The sequence below is a fragment of the Hyperolius riggenbachi genome, chromosome 5 (genome assembly GCF_040937935.1).
Source record: "Hyperolius riggenbachi isolate aHypRig1 chromosome 5, aHypRig1.pri, whole genome shotgun sequence".
Classification (NCBI taxonomy): Eukaryota; Metazoa; Chordata; class Amphibia; order Anura; family Hyperoliidae; genus Hyperolius; species Hyperolius riggenbachi.
Window position 1 is genome coordinate 153,233,091 of NC_090650.1, and position 20,650 is coordinate 153,253,740.

General features: G+C 46.7%; 1 protein-coding gene across 2 annotated transcripts in view; it reads right to left on the reverse strand.

Annotated features, from left to right (window-relative positions):
* SUGCT (succinyl-CoA:glutarate-CoA transferase) overlaps positions 1-20,650 on the reverse strand; it is a 1,486,943-nt gene that overhangs the window by 241,313 nt on the left and 1,224,980 nt on the right. The window lies entirely within an intron of this gene.

Genomic DNA, 20,650 nt, shown 5'->3' on the forward strand with positions numbered 1-20,650 from the left:
GTGGGTAATGTGTTTTGCTTTCCTTATTTCATGCGCATATATATTTATGGCATGTGAGTTTAGGGGATAGAGGTAATGCTGATATGCGTACTATTGTCCTCAAGGCAATACAACACATGCATACATTTTTACGCATGTACCCTTATACATCCGCATGACGGGGCTGACGTATGCGTATCACGTATTTTTGTACGCATGCGGATACGGAATCCCGCCCCTGTTGCTACCTGACTGGCCAAGGATTCTAACCGGCCGAGGACGGCCACTGACCAATCAGAAAGAAGGATTCACGGAGACATAGCGTTCTCCTGATAAATAATCTTTTATGTGGACTTAGGGGTATAAAAAGGAAAGATCTCAAAAGTATGTGCTTACTACTAGATGGATACTGACTTTCAAGTCCCTAATTCTTTGGTGAAGACATGTATTTTTATGCATGGGATTTATATGAATGATAGTCATTGGTGGAGTTGTTGATGGACAGAGACTCTAACCAATAAAATGGCGGATTAGAGGGGGTGGCGCCCCTGAATGAACCCGTGGGAGTGTTTGGATGTCCCCACCCCCCTGGGAGAGTATAAAAGAAGCCAAGCTCTGCCATTATCGTTTGGCTGCTATCATGTTATGAGCTTATATGCTATGTCTCTAAACTTGTTATTTTAAAATGTAAACTTTGCACCTTATCACTTTGGCACTTATCTTTAGCACTTTATCCCTTGAAAAAGCTCCGCTAATGGAGTGAAACATGTCGGGTTATTTGGTGGGGGGGGTGTAATTTTTATGTTTAACTAAGTGATGCTAGAGGACCTAGGAGAGGCTAGTCTCTCCCTTATTCATTGAGCATAGACCGTATAGGTCCAGCATCATCTTGCAAGATTCTTTGAGCAATCAGACAGCCATTAACTTCTTTTTTATATATTTTAATAAAAGTTAAGTTTTATAGATTCAGTAAACAGGATTACTTGTAGTGTTTGTAGTAAATTCAGGTTCGGTGTTCACGACAGACACTGGCCAGGAGCTGTTTCGGGCAACATTCCCGTCTTCATGCCAAAAAAAGTGCACCATCTGGGGAATTGATGCTGCTCCTTTTTAGCCTCATTGTATTGTATTCAGCTGGATGTTGTGGGCAATGTTTTTGAGTCTCAGGACTTTTATATGGACTGATGTGATGTACTGTATTCCCTTCCCAGTGCCACTGTTGTCACTACAATCTATTGAGGCAAGTTTTCTCAGAGTTTTGGCTCCTAATGTGCTGGTCTGTCTTGTGCAATACAGTGTTGTCTCTGACATCCTTGGAAAGCTCTTTGGTCTTGGCCATGTTGGCTAGATTGGAATCCAATTGATGAATTGCTTCTGTGGACAGTTTTCTTTTATACAGGTTCTGTAACAAGCTGGGATTAGGAGCGCTCCCTCAACTTCCTCAGTGGTATGGACGAATATATCCGTCCATCACCGCCGGAGGTCGCCGCTCAGGCCCTGCTGGGCCGATTTTTGCCAAATAAAAAGCAGCACACGCAGCCGGCACTTTGCCAGCCGCGTGTGCTGCCTGATCGCCGCCACTCTGCGGCGATCTGCCGCGAGTAGCGGCGAAAGAGGGTCCCCCCAGCCACACCGAGCCCTGCGCAGCCGGAACAAAAGTTCCGGCCAGCGCTAAGGGCTGGATCGGAGGCGGCTGACGTCCATGACGTCACTCTGCTCGTCGCTATGGCGACGATGTAAGCAAAACAAGGAAGGCTGCTCATTGCGGCCTTCCTTGTTTATTCTGGTCGCCGGAGGCGATCAGAATGACGCTTCCGGAGCGCCCTCTAGTGGGCTTTCATGCAGCCAACTTTCAGTTCGCTGCATGAAACAGTTTTTTTTTAATTTAAAAAAACCCCTCCCGCAGCCGCCCTGGCGATCTTGATAGAACGCCAGGGAGGTTAAAGAGGGTGCTCCTAGTCTGAGCTCATTACCTGCATACAGTAAATACACATGATCCTGACATTTGCTGGCTTATAGGGATTCAAATACTTATTTCACTCATTACAATGCACATCAAGCTTTGACTTTGGGGCACTGTGTTTTTGAGGGTTCTTTTGTTGTTTTTCTGTATCTTGCAGCTACAATAAGTGTGAATATTTTCTATAATGGTTGGTGATCAATCCAGGGCCAAAAAATTGCCATAGTTATTGTGTGCAATTTAGTGATTTCACAAGGTATGTCCCTAAACAACATCATAGGAAAGCTAAGAAACGATTGTCTCTAATGACAAAAATGTGGTGTGTGTAGCTTAATTCTTTTTCAGACAAAATGCTATGATAGTAAATGATAGGCAGCATGCTGCTTTCTCAACCAGTTCTTTCAGCTTCAAAATGAAGAAATTTCCAGTTGTTTTTACCAAGTTACCAAGGATTGCACAGGCTAAAGCAACTCCCACAGGCTTGGAGGCAAGCCAGTTTTTCATTTGGCAAAACTTAAGTCCAGTAGTCCACCTCTAGTTCTGATCAAATGCAAAACACCTCAGACAATCTAAATACAGCACGGAGAATTTTTATGAATGAAAGCACTAATTACTAATAATAGTAGTGAGAATGATTTGTATGCTGATTTTGAAAGGCTTCTAGGAAAATAAGAAAAAAAATGGTTCCCTTGTATTTTCCATTCTTGTAAAATTGGCACATATTTTTATTGAGTGCTTTAAATTATTATTTGATTTCACTTCATGTAATATTTGGCAAGTGTAACAATTCTTGTTCTCACAAACTATGGAAAACACACGGACGTGTTCTAGCCAATTTATTTTTCCTGTCTGTAAAACCTACTTTCACAATCTCTGAATGTAACTCATTATCTAGCTTTAGAACACAGCTAAAATTAATTTAAACTTAACTATGAGCACATATTTAAAAAAAATCATACAACTGACAATTCATTAAAAAAATTAAATATTATATAAAATGCTAATAGTGTAGCTATCTGAACTTTTTTATGTTAGTTTCCTACATACCGGGACTGAGAGGCTTAGCAATATGCAGGGCCAATTTAAATTGCTCAGGGGCCCTGGAGTAAAGTTAACTAGGCTCATACTCCCCCACCCCTGTGGTCTCCCCCAGACTGTTTCCCAGGGCACCAACACAATGTGTAGAACTGCATTGTAATAATTCACCTATCAGAACTGAAAATAATCAGAATCTTTTATTTCGCCAAGCACGACTGGATCATGCCCGGAATTGGTTTTGGCAGGTACAGGGCTAATGTGAAAAAAAAAACCGGACATACAATACAGACAATTTATAAAGAAGAATACAGCAGCAGATAGCATAACAAAAACATATCAAGTGTGAGGAGAGTCCATAGAGTTCAAAGAGTTGACAGCTGAAGGGAAGAAGCTGTTCCTGTGTCTTGTGGTCCTGGTGTAGATGGACTGAAATCTCCGGCCCGAGGGAAGTTGGCTGAAGAAGCGGAACCCGGGGTGAGATCGGTCCATGATGATCCTCAGAGCTTTGGAGCGCAGTCTGGAGTTAAAAAGTTGATCCAGGGAGGTAAGAGGTTTGCCAATGATCCTTTCCGCTGATCTTATGACCCTCTGTAGTTTGAGTCTGTCGATGGCGGAGGAGCCAGCGTACCAGACCAAGATGGAGGAGCAGAGGACAGATTCAATTGTGGCGGTGTAGAAGCTCGTCAGAAGTTCTTGGGCCATGCCGAACTTCTTCAGTTGGCAGAGGAAAAATAGTCTCTGCTGAGCTTTTTTCTGGGTGGAGGTCGTGTTGGCTTTCCAAGTCAGGTCCCTGGAAATTGTAGTTCCTAGGAGACGCACACAGGGGACAATTCCGACCTCCGTGCCATCAATGCAGATTGGAGGTGGGGTGGGCGCGTGCCTTCTAAAGTCAACAATCAGCTCTACGGTTTTTCCAGTGTTGAGGACTAGGCCGTTCTCCCTACACCACTGGCAAATTCTGTCAACCTGATGACGGTACTCCAGCTCATCATTCCCCGAGATAAGGCCCACTATAGTGGTATCATCAGCGAACTTGATAACCCTGACAGAGTTCGCCATTGACCTGCAGTTGTTTGTATAGAGGGAGAACAGGAACGGCGACAGCACACATCCTTGAGGGGCCCCTATGTTGGTGGTCCTTGGTTGCAAGGTGATAGTGTCCAGCTTGACGGCCTGGGATCTGTTACTTAGGAAGTCCGTGATCCACAGGTGTAGGGTCGGGTGGACTTTGAGGGCAGTAAGGTTCTCTTGAAGAATTTGGGGGCTGATGGTGATAAACGTTGAGCTAAAGTCAAGTAGAAGGAACCTAGCGTATGAGCCTGGCCTATCTAGGTGATCATTGACAAGCTCCAGGCAGATGTTTATGGCGTCATCAGTGGACCTGTTTGCTCTGTACGCAAACTGAAAAGGGTCCAGCATGACCTCAGTGGATAGTTTTAGGAGGGGCAGGACCATGCTTTCAAATCATTGTAGGAACAAAACTGTGAGCTTTTGGGAGGAACTGATGGCAAGGTAAGTTTGTAATATTCATTTGCAGTTACATCGTGTGTTTATTTTAATTAACTTTACTCGGTTCAGGATCACTTTAAGATGCTAGAACCGCATGGTCCGCAACCCGTTTTTCAGGCTTGTCTGGTCAATGACTATAGGTCAGGCTGTATGCCCATATGACTGACTTATAGCCCAGCCCGTAACACCTGCACAAACTCCTACCTAACTAAAAACTACAATAACCCTGCAGGTAGATGTAGAATACAAACCGACAGATAGTATTCACCAAACAAAGCAGTATGAGTAATACAAGGCACAGGGTTCACAAGGAATCTAGTCACCTGAGGTGTGAAGGTTGAGGCAGTCCAGATGATAGCCAGATGACTGCGGCGGGGAGGGTAGTTCAAACACTTTACAGATAGCGTGGTCAGTTCAAGCCAATGTCGGTCCAGGCTGAGTTCATGGGAGTCCTTTTATCAAGCGGAGGTCGGTTCAAGCGGCAATCAGGCAAATCCAGGTACAAGCAGAGTCGGAAATAGGTAATCCAATCCAGAGATGTGGTCAGTAACAAGCAGTCGTCGGCAACTGGGAATCCAATCAGTAGACGTGGTCAGGAACAAGCGGTGGTCAGCAACAGGGATATCTAGAGTGAAGCTTGGTCAGGATACAGGCAAAGTCGGCAACAAGATCAATCAGATGTGTGAGCACAATCTCAGCAACAAGCCACAGCATAAGCTATCACGGGCGATGAGGGCGCTCACTTTAACTTTATATAGGGACTAACCAATCAGAAAGAAAAGGAATCTAAAGTAACCAATCAGAAGACAGCATGTCAGCAGGAAGGCTGACACACAATGTGCACACATTGTCATGGTTTACAGCGGCAGAGCGCATACTGAGATCGCATCTGCCGCTTATCCAATGGGAGCCGTGCGCCATGCGCTCCAGTGACGTCAGATGCTTGCCGTTCCGTCGCCATGAGTGACTAACAGATCTTACACCATTAATTCATAACCTTACTATTGACTACAAATACAGTATGGTTTAATTGACTGATCATTTTTAACTGTTTTTAACGTACGTGGATAGGTCCTTCAATAAACCTTTAAATATTCCCCGCTACATAGTTCAACAAATTGGAGCAGAGGAGAGGCCACAGACCAAGTTACATAAATCAGTTTAGGAAATCATTAACTCTGTGTTTATTGTCTGCTACAGCTAATGAACAATCAATATTTGCGTAAAATTTGATACATCAAAGCAAATTATTTTTTGCTAGTGCTGCCAGTACTGTATAGACCCTCCCTCTTCAGCACTGAAAACGTCCCCCAATATTGTCACATGTTTGTTGTGAGCCCGTGGATCAGCAGAAGGGCTGAAGAGAAATCATCTTTTGGCTTATGTCACACATCTGCCTTTATTTTCTTAGAACACTCAAAAAGTCACTTCTAATCAGGGTTGTGTAGAAAAATATTTCAGAAACTTCTGTCTGCTCATGACCTTTGTCTTTCCTATTTTTGTTTGTATCAGTGTCTTAATTTTACGCAACCACATTTCTTACTCTGTACAGTGCCATGGAAGACGCATGGAAGAAAATGTTTACGCAACCACATTTCTTACTCTGTACAGTGCCATGGAAGATGATACCACTATATAAATCAATAATAATAATAATAAAAGTTGCTTTTCAGTGTTTGACATCATAAAAATGCTAAACAATATAGACAAGCCCTATTGCGTATAATATACTGTATATTATAACTTTATTTGTATATTTAAAAAGTCATAAGATTGTGGATTTTATGCACCACACTGCCAGCCAGTGCCAAATTTACCCGATCACGGGTAGATTTTCATGGTTGCTGAATTCGAATGCTGCTGCCGAATTTGAATTTGAATGTACCCGAATAGGCGCTTTTGAATTCGGCCGTGATGACACGTGATCATGAATTCAGCTTCGGTATCCAGGGGATGACATCATCGGGCCAATCAGAAGGCCCCCAGCCGAGGCCCTAGCAACCAATCAGAGGAGGGGAGCCTGGCCCTCCCCTCCTCTACATAAGGTGGCGGCCATCTCAGGGAGCCCGTCCTAGCTGTGCGAATGAGCGGTACTGAGAGCATCTCCAGTGCTGCTGAGTGTCTGAGCAAGTGCTTTTTAAACTTCACACTTATATTGTACTCATTTATAGAAAGCTAGTAATTTGATTGTTTTCAGTCAGCTAGTGTATACTGTATACTGTGCTAGGCTAGTGTGTTAGGTCTGTGTGGAGGCTAGGCCTGCTAGCCTACGTAGCCTTAGCCTACTACTAGCTTAGGTAGGTTAGGGATTATAGTTAGTTAATGTATAGTCTTATCAATTGCGCTCCCCTCTTCTCACCCTCCCCTCTATATCAAGGCTTGCTGCAACTCAAATTAGATGCCACATGTACACCTCATCAATTAAAACAATTCTTATGGAGTGCGCTGCCCCTTCCCACTGTTCAATGATACAAACAGTTCTCTTTAGTGCGTCCTCCACTATCCACCATCCAATTCCAGATGCTCCAAGGGATTCTCCCGTTATTGGCACAGTTCATATGCAAAAAAAGGAACAAAGACAAGAAATCATAGTGCGATCCGTTTGGATTATTTATTATTATTATTATTTAGTATTTATATAGCGCCGACATATTACGCAGCGCTGTACAGTGTATATATATATATATATCTTGTCACTAACTGTCCCTCAAAGGAGCTCACAATCTAATCCCTACCATTGCCATATGTCTATATTATGTAGTGTAAGTACTGTAGTCTAGGGCCAATTTTAGAGGGAGCCAATTAACTTATCTGTATGTTTTTGGAATGTGGGAGGAAACCGGAGTGCCCGGAGGAAACCCACGCAGACACGGAGAGAACATACAAACTCTTTGCAGATAGTGCCCTGGCTGGGATTCGAACCAGGGACCCAGCGCTGCAAGGCGAGAGAGCTAACCACTACGCCACCATGCTGCCCATTGGATTGGAAACATATAAGGACCATCACCCTATGGGTTCCGGTTGTGCAACTTCTATTATGGGATCACCTTTATATCCGTGACCAATGACCAACAAGTGGCACGCTCACCTTGCTGTAAGGCTGCCTAGCCATACAGACAGCAACTACGCTTAAGAGGTTAACCAACTTCTTTCCAACGATAGATGATGCTGCCCACACTCACAGACAGCTGTCCACGTTTTATGGGTGTGCAGTCTTAGCCTCAATGCTTTAGGTTACAGTCCACCTCCACAGTCTGATGACAGGATACCAGGCATACCAGGCATATATCTACAAACTGAAAGGCTTCCAATAGTGTAAAATCCACGGTTTATGGTATAAAATTTAAGAGTTGTACTCACAAACATCAAAGTAAAAACCGCTTGAATAGTTAAAACACTCAGAGGACGTCTCCTCCTGCTGCTGGTCACTTCCCTTCCAGGCTCCGCCCTACGCGTTACGTCATACGACTCATCAGGGGCTATTGGTTAGGAAGCGACCCAGCAATCTCATATACTCCCATATCTCATTTGCATATGAATCACATAAAAGTATACATTCTCGTATCACACCTAACATTAATAGATTCTTACTTGTATAAAAAACGCTCTCTATGCCTTCCACATAACGTAGCAATTGTGCTATATTCAATTCATCTGTGCCTGTTATGCCACGCTAAATCTCTCACTCGGACTACCATAATGCCCAAATCTCGCTGTCTCGCGAGACTCTGGACGCAAGACTATGCACCCAATGTACTCTCCAGAGAGACTACGTTTCCCACATTCCCCACATCTCGCACTCTCGCGAGACTTCGGCCGCGCACCTAAAAGCCTCCAACACTAAACTACATTACCCACAGTCCCCGAACCTCGCGAGATCTTGTTTCTACTGTTCCCCGGCCGGGTCGCAATTAAACCAATGCGCCCAGTACATTATGCGGCTTAGGTTTGGGCTCAGTTTGGATCATGATCTCTCCATTAGACTACCCTTTTCAAACCATCACCACCCATTGCGCATCTTCCTTCCACCCACACTGAATAATCCCTCATACATACAGTCACATACTCCACTGACTATACTGTCCCCCACAATCTAAAATGAACAAACTACCCGCAAATTTTAAACACCCCCATATATCAATATTACTTTTGTACAAGCCTATATTATTACCATACTCTGAACCATAGCATATGGCTCAATCTCACCTATAGTGATATCCTAATGTGCATATTTACATACTGGAAGGGAAGCGACCAGCAGCAGGAGGAGACGTCCTCTGAGCGTTTTAACTATACAAGTGCTTTTTACTTTGATGTTTGTGAGTACAACTAAATTTTATACAATAAACCGTGGATTTTACACTATTGGAAGCCTTTCAGTTTGTAGATATATGCCTGGTATGCCTGGTATACGGTCATCAGACTGTGGAGGTGGACTATAACCGAGAAGATTGAGGCTAAGACTGCACACATGCAAAACGTGGTCAGCTGTCTGTGAGTGTGGGCAGCAGCAGGAAAGGGTGAGCAGGAGATCTATAGGTGCTATTGGTTTTATGTACTGAGTTGCTGTGTAAGCATGATTGCACTATGATATTATCTCATTGCTTTGTTTGAGATTGGATGCACCATCTATCGTTGGAAAGAAGTTGGTTAACCTCTTAAGCGTAGTTGCTGTCTGTAGGGCTGGGCAGCCTTACAGCAAGGTGAGCGTGCCACTTGTTGGTCATTGGTCACGGATATAGAGGTGATCCCATAATAGAAGTTGCACAACCGGACCCCATAGGGTGATGGTCCTTATATGTTTCCAATCCAAACGGATCGCACTATGATTTCTTGTCTTTGTTCACCACCAGTCACCACCAACCCAGACTCTTTATTAAAGTTTACATCCTTTCCCGCTATATATATATATATATATATATATATATATATATATATATATATATATTTTTTTTTTTTTCTTATTGTATTTGTATATTATTGCACAATGACTGGCAGAGGTAGAGGGCGAGGCACCACCAGGAGAGGCAGCGCCATTGCTGCAGCCACTGCCAGCAGCAGCAGGTCTGTGTCCGCCACAAGCCACTGACCGCAGAGTTGTGGAGGAGGGAGCAGAGGCGTAACAGCAGCGTGTTGCGCCCATCTTTGAGACGGGTCGTCGCCCCCCGCCCCATTGCGGGGAGTCAGGCACAGGCTGTGGTGGAAATAATGGCGGAGCAGCAAGCCACCGTTTCCAGCCAGACCTCCAGTGCCAGTGAGACCAGTGCCACCACCACCAGCACTCCGGTCCGCAGCAGGCCTCCCCCACTGCTTAAGGTCACGTCGAACCCAACGACCAGCCTGCCCCCACTGTGCTCGCTCTTTACCCCAGGGACCTCAAGCGTTTTGAGAGATGTTGTTGAGCAGTTTGAGGAGGAGATGATGGGGGCATGCAAGGAGGAGGAAGAAGAGTATGAGGTGGAGGAGTTTGTTGTTGGCGCACAATAACCACAATTTCATGAGGAGGAGGGGCCTGATGCAGGGGATGTTGGGGCAGAGGAGATGTTTGGGGATGATGATAATGAGGTGCTGGATCGTCCCTATGTGCCACCACTAGCACAGTTGGTTGAAGGCAGATCATCATCGGAGGAGGAGGCGTCTCACAGAGGCACAGCAGCAGCATGGCGGCCAGCACAGGGCGTGGAAGGCAGGAGCCACAGCCTGCTGCTTCAGCCACTACCACCACCACTCGCACCGAAGCTTCTCCCCCCCAAAAAAACAGCCCTTCAAAGGCAAAAAAGCTCCTCAGCCCTCAAGCTTGATGGGCAAGTTGAAATCCGCAGTCTGGCAGTACTTCACTGTGTGTAAAGGCGACAAGACCCGTGCCATTTGCCACAGTTACGGTGCCAGCCTGAGCAGAGGTCGCGATCTCAACAAGTTGGGTACCTCATGCCTGCAGACCCACTTGGAGACTAAACATTTTCAGGACTACAGTTAGTTTCTGAAGCTGAAGGACAGTGGCGCAGGCAGTGGTCAGAGCCAGACAGCCACTGCACAGACTTCAGCAGCCGCAGCATACCACCCTCCTGCTCATCCAGCAACAACAGCAGCAGGAGCACAGCAACTCACTACTCCCCCCCCCCCCCCCCCCCAGGGCAGCCAGTCCTCAGTGGTCTCATCCGCTCCCTCCACAGTCACCTCCTCATCCTCCTGTGCAGGCAAACGCCACTAGACCCTTCTCAGCGAGTCATTTCCCGGTGTGACCAAGGTGCTGCCTCCCACCAACATGTGCATCCGGGTTCTGAATGGGTTTCTTGACCGGGCCATGTGCTCCCAGCTTCTGCCATACTCCTTTGTGCAGGAGGGGAGTGACATGAGAGCGCTGCTGCAGTTTGGGATCCCGGAGTGGCAAGTCCCCAGCCACCACTACTTCTCCCGCACGGCGATCCCAGCACTCCATCGTTTTGCTATGGCGAATGTGGGCCGCTCGCTTGATCACGCCGTGAGTGAGCGGATCCACATCACCATGGATTCATGGAGCAGCCGCTTTGGGACAGACCGATACCTGTCCTTCACGTCCCACTGGGTCAGCCTGGTGGAATGCGCCAGCGAGGAAGCAGCAGGTCCATCCTTGGGCGCATCAGTGGCACCAGTAGCCCACTATGCACCGGCATCTCCATCAGCCGCAGGGGGGCCCGGGGCCCCTCTGGGGCCCGCCAGCGGTGTGCTGGGGGAGCGCTGTTGCCCGCCCGATTCTGGGACCCCCCCAGCCAGGTGTTCAACTGGCCAGTTCATTCCCCGAATCCGTGCAGCCCGCAGTCTCCAGGGAGGCAGAGCAGGGCTACGGCAAGATGGCTGCCGAAGCCCTGCACTGGAGACTATTTGTGCCTCCAGTACAGGGCTTCGGGCACCATCTTGCCATAGCCCTGCTCTCTGCCTGTCAGTGCGGGAGATGTGCTGCAGGAGGATCGTCGGGGGATCTGCGCACCAGAGGCCGGGAGAGGAGACTTCTGCAGGTGAGTTCATTGTTTGTTTTTTTAACAGGTGCATTTTTTTTCTGGTGATTGCTGCCCACATTACAATTTTTTGGTGATTGTTGCCCACATTACGATATTCTGGTGAACGCTTCCCACATTAGGATATTCTGGTGAACGCTGCCTACATTACGATTTTCTGGTAACTGCTGCCCACATTACGATTTTCTGGTGAATGCTGCCCACATTACATTTTCTGGAGACCGCTGCCCACATTACGATTTTCTAGTGAACGCTGCCCACATTACGATTTTTTGGTGATTGTTGCCCACATTACGATATTCTGGTGACTGCTGCCCATGTTACGATTTTCTGGTGAATGCTGTCCACATTACGATTTTCTGGTGAATGCTGCCCTCATTACGATTTTCTGGTGAACGCTGCCCACATTACGATTTTCTGGTGAACACTGCCCACATTACGATTTTCTGGTGAACGCTGCCCACATTACGATTTTCTGGTGAACGCTGCCCACATTACGATTTTCTGGTGACTGCTGCCCACATTACGGTTTTCTGGTGAATGCTGCCCACATTACGGTTTTCTGGTGAACGCTGCCCACATTATGATTTTCTGGTGAACGCTGCCCACATTACGATTTTCTGGTGAACGCTGCCCACATTACGATTTTCTGGTGAACGCTGCCCACATTACGATTTTCTGGTGAATGCTGCCCACATTACGGCTTTCTGGTGAACGCTGCCCACATTACGGTTCTCTGGTGAACGCTGCCCACATTACGATTTTCTGGTGAACGCTGCCCACATTACGATTTTCTGGTGAACGCTGCCCACATTACGATTTTCTGGTGAACGCTGCCCACATTACAATATTCTGGTGAACGCTGCCCACATTACGATTTTCTGGTGACTGCTGCCCACATTACGGTTTTCTGGTGAACGCTGCCCACATTACGGTTTTCTGGTGAACGCTGCCCACATTATGATTTTTTGGTGATTGTTGCCCACATTACGATATTCTGGTGACTGCTGCCCATGTTACGATTTTCTGGTGAATGCTGTCCACATTACGATTTTCTGGTGAATGCTGCCCACATTACGATTTTCTGGTGAACGCTGCCCACATTACGATTTTCTGGTGAACGCTGCCCACATTACGATTTTCTGGTGAACGCTGCCCACATTACGATTTTCAGGTGAATTCTGCCCACATTACGATTTTCTGGTGACTGCTGCCCACATTACGGTTTTCTGGTGAACGTTGCCCACATTACGGTTTTCTGGTGAACGCTGCCCACATTATGATTTTCTGGTGAACGCTGCCCACATTACGATTTTCTGGTGAACGCTGCCCACATTACGATTTTCTGGTGAATGCTGCCCACATTACGACATTCTGGTGAACGCTGCCCACATTACGGTTTTCTGGTGAACGCTGCCCACATTACAATTTTCTGGTGAATGCTGCCCACATTACGATTTTCTGGTGAACGCTGCCCACATTACGATTTTCTGGTGAACGCTGCCCACATTACGATATTCTGGTGAACGCTGCCCACATTACGATTTTCTGGTGAACTCTGCCCACATTACGATTTTCTGGTGAACTCTGCCCACATTAAGATTTTCTGGTGAACTCTGCCCGATTATGATTTTCTGGTGAATGCTGCCCACATTACAATTTTCTGGTGAACGCTGCCCACATTACGATTTTGTGGTGAACGCTGCCCACATTGCGATTTTCTGGTGAACTCTGCCCACATTACAATTTTCTGGTGAACTCTGCCCACATTACAATTTTCTGGTGAACGCTGGCCACATTACGATTTTTTGGTGAACGCTGCCCACATTACGATATTCTGGTGAACGCTGCCCACATTACGATTTTCTGGTGAACTCTGCCCACATTACGATTTTCTGGTGAACGCTGCCCACATTACGATTTTCTGGTGAACGCTGCCCACATTACGATATTCTGGTGAACGCTGCCCACATTACGATTTTCTGGTGAACTCTGCCCACATTACGATTTTCTGGTGAACGCTGCCCACATTACGATTTTCTGGTGAACGCTGCCCATGTTACGATTTTCTGGTGAATGCTGCCCATATTACAATTTTCTGGTGAACTCTGCCCACATTACGATTTTCTGGTGAACGCTGCTCATGTTACGATTTGCTGGTGACTGCTGCCCACATTACGATTGTCTGGTGAATGCTGTCCACGTTACGATCTTCTGGTGACTGCTGCCCACATTACGATTTTCTGTGAACGCTGCCTACATTACGATTTTCTGGTGAACGCTGCCCACATTACGATTTTCTGGTGAATGCTGTCCACGTTACGATCTTCTGGTGACTGCTGCCCACATTACGATTTTCTGGTGAACGCTGCCCACATTACGATTTTCTGGTGAACGCTGCCCACATTACGATTTTCTGGTGAACGCTGCCCACATTACGATTTTCAGGTGAATTCTGCCCACATTACGATTTTCTGGTGACTGCTGCCCACATTACGGTTTTCTGGTGAACGTTGCCCACATTACGGTTTTCTGGTGAACGCTGCCCACATTATGATTTTCTGGTGAACGCTGCCCACATTACGATTTTCTGGTGAACGCTGCCCACATTACGATTTTCTGGTGAATGCTGCCCACATTACGACATTCTGGTGAACGCTGCCCACATTACGGTTTTCTGGTGAACGCTGCCCACATTACAATTTTCTGGTGAATGCTGCCCACATTACGATTTTCTGGTGAACGCTGCCCACATTACGATTTTCTGGTGAACGCTGCCCACATTACGATATTCTGGTGAACGCTGCCCACATTACGATTTTCTGGTGAACTCTGCCCACATTACGATTTTCTGGTGAACTCTGCCCACATTAAGATTTTCTGGTGAACTCTGCCCGATTATGATTTTCTGGTGAATGCTGCCCACATTACAATTTTCTGGTGAACGCTGCCCACATTACGATTTTGTGGTGAACGCTGCCCACATTGCGATTTTCTGGTGAACTCTGCCCACATTACAATTTTCTGGTGAACTCTGCCCACATTACAATTTTCTGGTGAACGCTGGCCACATTACGATTTTCTGGTGAACGCTGCCCACATTACGATATTCTGGTGAACGCTGCCCACATTACGATTTTCTGGTGAACTCTGCCCACATTACGATTTTCTGGTAAACGCTGCCCACATTACGATTTTCTGGTGAACGCTGCCCACATTACGATATTCTGGTTAACGCTGCCCACATTACGATTTTCTGGTGAACTCTGCCCACATTACGATTTTCTGGTGAACGCTGCCCACATTACGATTTTCTGGTGAACGCTGCCCATGTTACGATTTTCTGGTGAATGCTGCCCATATTACAATTTTCTGGTGAACTCTGCCCACATTACGATTTTCTGGTGAACGCTGCTCATGTTACGATTTGCTGGTGACTGCTGCCCACATTACGATTGTCTGGTGAATGCTGTCCACGTTACGATCTTCTGGTGACTGCTGCCCACATTACGATTTTCTGTGAACGCTGCCTACATTACGATTTTCTGGTGAACTCTGCCCACATTACGATTTTCTAGTGACTGCTGCCCACATTACGATTTTCAGGTGAACTCTGCCCACATTACAATTTTCTGGTGAACGCTGCCCACATTACGATTTTCTGGTGAACTCTGCCCACATTACGATTTTCTGGTGAACGCTGCCCACATTACGATTTTCTGGTGAACGCTGCCCACATTACGATTTTCTGGTGAACGCTGCCCATATTACGATTTTCTGGTGAACTCTGCCCACTTTACGATTTTCTGGTGAACGCTCCCCACATTACGATTTGCTGGTGCCTGCTGCCCACATTACGATTTTCTGGTGAATGCTGTCCACGCTATATTTTCTGGTGAACGCTGCCCACATTACGATTTTCTGGTGAAATCTGCCCATGTTACGATTTTCTGGTGACTGCTGCCTACATTAGGATTTTCTGGTGAACGCTGCCCACATTACGATTTTCTGGTGAACGCTGCCCACATTATGATATTCTGGTGAACGCTGCCCACATTACGATTTTCTGGTGAACGCTGCCCAAATTACGATTTTCTGGTGAACGCTGCCCACATTATGATTTTCTGGTGACTGCTGCCCACATTACGATTTTCCTGTGAACGCTGCCCACATTACGATTTTCTGGTGAACTCTGCCCACATTACGATTTTCTGGTGAACGCTGCCCACATTACGATTTTCTGGTGAACGCTGCCCACATTACGATTTTCTGGTGAACGCTGCCCATATTCTGATTTTCTGGTGAACTCTGCCCACATTACGATTTTCTGGTGAACGCTGCCCACATTACGTTTTTCTGGTGAACGCTGCCCATATTACGATTTTCTGGTGAACGCTGCCCATATTACGATTTTCTGGTGAACTCTGCGCACATTACGATCTTCTGGTGAATGCTGCCCACGTTACGATTTGCTGGTGACTGCTGCTAACGTTACGATTGTCTGGTGAATGCTGTCCACGCTATGATTTTCTGGCGAACGCTGCCCACATTACGATTTGCTGGTGAACGCTGCCCACATTACGATTTTCTGGTGAACGCTGCCCATATTATGATTTTCTGGTGAACGCTGCCCATATTACGATTTTCTGGTGAACTCTGCGCACATTACGATTCTCTGGTGAACGCTGCCCACGTTACGATTTGCTGGTGACTGCTTCTCACGTTACGATTGTCTGGTGAATGCTGTCCACGCTACGATTTTCTGGTGAACGCTGCCCACATTACGATTTGCTGGTGCCTGCTGCCCACATTACGATTTTCTGGTGAACTCTGCCCATGTTACGATTTTCTGGTGACTGCTGCCTACATTAGGATTTTCTGGTGAACGCTGCCCACGTTACGATTTTCTGGTGAACGCTGCCCACGTTACGATTTTCTGGTGAACGCTGCCCACATTACGATTTTCTGGTGAACGCTGCCCATATTACGATTTTCTGGTGAACTCTTCCCACATTACGATTTTCTGGTGAACTCTGCCCACATTACGATCTTCTGGTGAAGGCTGCCCACGTTACGATTTGCTGGTGACTGCTGCCTACGTTACGATTGTCTGGTGAATGCTGTCCACATTACAATTTTCTGGTGAACGCTGCCCACATTACGATTTTCTGGTGAACGCTGCCCACATTATGATTTTCTGGTGACTGCTGCCCATATTACGATTTTCCTGTGAACGCTGCCCACATTACGATTTTCTGGTGAACTCTGCCCACATTACGATTTTCTGGTGAACGCTGCCCACATTACGATTTTCTGGTGAACGCTGCCCACATTACGATTTTCTGGTGAACGCTGTCCATATTATGATTTTCTGGTGAACGCTTCCCACATTACGATTTTCTGGTGAACGCTGCCCATATTACGATTTTCTGGTGAACTCTGCCCACATTACGATTTTCTGGTGAACGCTGCCCACGTTACGATTTGCTGGTGACTGCTGCTCACGTTACGATTGTCTGGTGAATGCTGCCCACATTACGATTTTCTTGTGAACTCTGCCCATGTTACGATTTTCTGGTGACTGCTGCCTACATTAGGATTTTCTGGTGAACGCTGCCCACGTTACGATTTTCTGGTGAACGCTGCCCACATTACGATTTTCTGGTGAACTCTGCCCACGTTACGATTTTCTGGTGAACGCTGCCCACATTACGATTTTCTGGTGAACTCTGCCCATGTTACGATTTTCTGGTGTAGGCTGCCCACGTTACGATTTGCTGGTGACTGCTGCCCACGTTACGATTGTCTGGTGAATGCTGTCCACGTTACGATTTTCTGGTGAACGCTGCCCACATTACGATTTTCTGGTGACTGCTGCCAACATTAGGATTTTCTGGTGAACGCTGCCCACGTTACGATTTTCTGGTGAACGCTGCCCACATTACGATTTTCTGGTGAACGCTGCCCACAATACGATTTTCTGGTGAACTCTGCCCACGTTGCGATTCTCTGGTGAACGCTGCCCACGTTACGATTTTCTAGTGAACGTTGCCCACATAACGATTTTCTGGTGAACGCTGCCCACATTATGATATTCTGGTGAACGCTGCCCACATTACGATTTTCTGGTGAACGCTGCCCAAATTACGATTTTCTGGTTAACGCTGCCCACATTATGATTTTCTGGTGACTGCTGCCCACATTACGATTTTCCTGTGAACGCTGCCCACATTACGATTTTCTGGTGAACTCTGCCCACATTACGATTTTCTGGTGAACGCTGCCCACATTACGATTTTCTGGTGAACGCTGCCCATATTCTGATTTTCTGGTGAACTCTGCCCACATTACGATTTTCTGGTGAATGCTGCCCACATTACGTTTTTCTGGTGAACGCTGCCCATATTACGATTTTCTGGTGAACGCTGCCCATATTACGATTTTCTGGTGAACTCTGCGCACATTACGATCTTCTGGTGAACGCTGCCCACGTTACGATTTGCTGGTGACTGCTGCTCACGTTACGATTGTCTGGTGAATGCTGTCCACGCTACGATTTTCTGGCGAACGCTGCCCACATTACGATTTGCTGGTGAACGCTGCCCACATTACGATTTTCTGGTGAACGCTGCCCATATTATGATTTTCTGGTGAACGCTGCCCATATTACGATTTTCTGGTGAACTCTGCGCACATTACGATTTTCTGGTGAACGCTGCCCACGTTACGATTTGCTGGTGACTGCTGCTCACGTTACGATTGTCTGGTGAATGCTGTCCACGCTACGATTTTCTGGTGAACGATGCCCACATTACGATTTGCTGGTGCCTGCTGCCCACATTACGATTTTCTGGTGAATGCTGTCCACGCTATGATTTGCTGGTGAACGCTGCCCACATTACGATTTTCTGGTGAACTCTGCCCATGTTACTATTTTCTGGTGACTGCTGCCTACATTAGGATTCTCTGGTGAACGCTGCCCACGTTACAATTTTCTGGTGAACGCTGCCCACATTACGATTTTCTGGTGAACGCTGCCCACATTACGATTTTCTGGAGAACGCTGCCCACGTTACGATTTTCTGGTGAACGCTGCCCATATTACGATTTTCTGGTGAACTCTTCCCACATTATGATTTTCTGGTGAACTCTGCCCACATTACGATTTTCTGGTGAAGGCTGCCCACGTTACGATTTGCTGGTGACTGCTGCCTACGTTACGATTGTCTGGTGAATGCTGCCCACGTTACGATTTTCTGGTAAACGCTGCCCACATTACGATTTTCTGGTGACTGCTGCCAACATTAGGATTTTCTGGTGAACGCTGCCCACGTTACGATTTTCTGGTGAACGCTGCCCACTTTACGATTTTCTGGTGAACGCTGCCCACAATACGATTTTCTGGTGAACTCTGCCCACGTTGCGATTCTCTGGTGAACGCTGCCCACGTTACGATTTTCTGGTGAACGTTGCCCACATTATGATTTTCTGGTGAACGCTGCCCACATTATGATATTCTGGTGAACAATGCCCACATTACGATTTTCTGGTGAACGCTGCCCAAATTACGATTTTCTGGTTAACGCTGCCCACATTATGATTTTCTGGTGACTGCTGCCCACATTACGATTTTCCTGTGAACGCTGCCCACATTACGATTTTCTGGTGAACTCTGCCCACATTACGATTTTCTGGTGAACGCTGCCCACATTACGATTTTCTGGTGAACGCTGCCCATATTCTGATTTTCTGGTGAACTCTGCCCACATTACGATTTTCTGGTGAATGCTGCCCACATTACGTTTTTCTGGTGAACGCTGCCCATATTACGATTTTCTGGTGAACTCTGCGCACATTACGATCTTCTGGTGAACGCTGCCCACGTTACGATTTGCTGGTGACTGCTGCTCACGTTACGATTGTCTGGTGAATGCTGTCCACGCTACGATTTTCTGGCGAACGCTGCCCACATTACGATTTGCTGGTGAACGCTGCCCACATTACGATTTTCTGGTGAACGCTGCCCATATTATGATTTTCTGGTGAACGCTGCCCATATTACGATTTTCTGGTGAACTCTGCGCACATTACGATTTTCTGGTGAACGCTGCCCACGTTACGATTTGCTGGTGACTGCTGCTCACGTTATGATTGTCTGGTGAATGCTGTCCACGCTATGATTTTCTGGTGAACGCTGCCCACATTACGATTTTCTGGTGAACTCTGCCCATGTTACGATTTTCTGGTGACTGCTGCCTACATTAGGATTCTCTGGTGAACGCTGCCCACGTTACAATTTTCTGGTGAACGCTGCCCACATTACGATTTTCTGGTGAACGCTGCCCACATTACGATTTTCTGGAGAACGCTGCCCACGTTACGATTTTCTGGTGAACGCTGCCCATATTACGATTTTCTGGTGAACTCTTCCCACATTACGATTTTCTGGTGAACTCTGCCCACATTACGATTTTCTGGTGAAGGCTGCCCACGTTACGATTTGCTGGTGACTGCTGCCTACGTTACGATTGTCTGGTGAATGCTGCCCACGTTACGATTTTCTGGTAAACGCTGCCCACATTACGATTTTCTGGTGACTGCTGCCAACATTAGGATTTTCTGGTGAACGCTGCCCACGTTACGATTTTCTGGTGAACGCTGCCCACATTACGATTTTCTGGTGAACTCTGCCCACGTTGCGATTCTCTGGTGAACGCTGCCCACGTTACGATTTTCTGGTGAACGTTGCCCACATTAAGATTTTCTGGTGAACGCTGCCCACATTATGATATTCTGGTGAACGCTGCCCACATTACGATTTTCTGGTGAACGCTGCCCACATTACGATTTTCTGGTGAACGCTGCCCACATTATGATTTTCTGGTGACTGCTGCCCACATTACGATTTTCCTGTGAACGCTGCCCACATTACGATTTTCTGGTGAACTCTGCCCACATTATGATTTTCTGGTGAACGCTGCCCACATTACGATTTTCTGGTGAACGCTGCCCACATTACGATTTTCTGGTGAACTCTGCCCACATTACGATTTTCTGGTGAACGCTGCCCACATTACGATTTTCTGGTGAACGCTGCCCATATTATGATTTTCTGGTGAACTATGCCCACATTACGATTTTCTGGTGAACGCTGCCCACATTACGATTT